Here is a 1,733-nt window from a genome sequence, read left to right on the forward strand (position 1 = left end):
AGGTAGATACCCTCCTTGGAGAGTACAATCATGGGAGAAAGAAGGACTGTTTATGTTTATACACAGGGAGACAGCTGAGGGGCAGGAGTGCATGGAAGGATGGACAGAGGGAAGAGATAACTATTGGGAAGAAATGGGAGGGGAGCTGTTGCATTGTGGTAAATTGTAGTCAATAACATGAGACAAAGTGTATGTGAACTGCTGTATGGAAAGTGAATTTGCTCTGTAAATTGTTACCCAAATCACAATAAATATAAAATAAAATTAATTTAAAGATTTGACTAGCACAGTCCTGTGTGCAAGCCCAATTTATTTATTTTTGTTGTTGCTGTTTGTGCTTTTGGTGCCATATTTAAGAAACCATTTCCTATTCCAATCCAAGATCATCAACATTCCAAGGTCAAAGTCATGAAGAATTTTCTCATATTTTCTTCAAGGCTTTATAATTATAGCTTTAAATTTAGGACTTTAATGCATTTTTAGGTTTTTTTTTTTTAGAGTAGTTTTAGATATACAAGTTACAAGAATATTACAAAGTTCCTGCATACTCCACATCCAGTTTCTCCTATTATTAACATAACTAATGAAGCAATCATCTTCAAATTTTAGGTGAGAAATTTAATGATTATAAACATGCCCTTATAATTTGTTTTCTAATCCACCCACATCTAGTGGTTGAAGGTGTGTAGAACATGGCTTGGCAAGTCAAGATAGCAGCCAGCAACAAGACCAAATACATGACCAAGGTGCCACCCTATATTTACCTTAGGATTCTATAGGTTGAGTAAAGTCATTTTCAGGGTTCAATTTGCACAAAGTATAATAGAGGAAAAACTGAACTGAGGTGCTAATTTAACTCAGATCAGTTGAACTTTCTGCAATGATGGAAATGTTCTGTATCTGTACTGTCTAATATGGTAGCCACTGGCCACCTTGAGCACTTGGAACATGGCTACTGCAACTGAGGAAATTCAATTTTATTTAATGCCAATTGATTTAAATTAAAACAGCCATATGTAGCTATTGGGTATCATATTGACAATGCAGCCTTAGATAATTTTTAATGCAAGGTCAGGTGGCCCAAAATTAAACTACATCACTGTCATCTGGGAAGCTTATAAAATATACAGATTCCTTCCCCTATTCAGGCAGATTCTGATTTTGAAGGGGTATGTAGGGCTTGGGATTCTTTATGCTAACCACCCTAGGTGATTCTGATATTCCACTAAATTTGAACATTTCTGGTTTGGACTTACTCTCACCTGTGTGAGCATGGACCCTGTCTGCAACTGACAGGCACCTCTTTACCCTGAGACACAACAGCAATGTTGTTGTTGTTAGGTGTTGTCAAGGTGTGTCTGACTCAGTGCAACCCTGTGTACAAAAGAACAAAACACAGCCCAGTCCTGCACCAGCCTCTGCTAAATCTGAGATCATCGTTGTAGCCACTGTGTCAATCCACCTTTTGGAGGGCCTTCCCCTTTTTCTTTGACCCTCCGCTTTACCAAGTATGACATCCTTCTCCAGGCAATGGTCCCTTCTTACAACATGACCAAAGTAGGTGAGACATAGTCTGTCCATTCTTGCTTCCAAGGAGTATTCTGGCTGCACTTCCTCCAGGACAGATCTGTTAGTTCTTTTAGCAGTCCGTGGTACTTTCAGCATTCTTCACCAACACCACAACTCAAAAGCATCAACTCTTCTTTGGTCTTCCTTATTCATTCCCAGCTCTC

The sequence above is a fragment of the Orycteropus afer genome, unplaced genomic scaffold (genome assembly GCF_000298275.1).
Source record: "Orycteropus afer afer isolate SDZICR_OR568_19922 unplaced genomic scaffold, OryAfe1.0 scaffold00464, whole genome shotgun sequence".
Lineage (NCBI taxonomy): Eukaryota > Metazoa > Chordata > Mammalia > Tubulidentata > Orycteropodidae > Orycteropus > Orycteropus afer.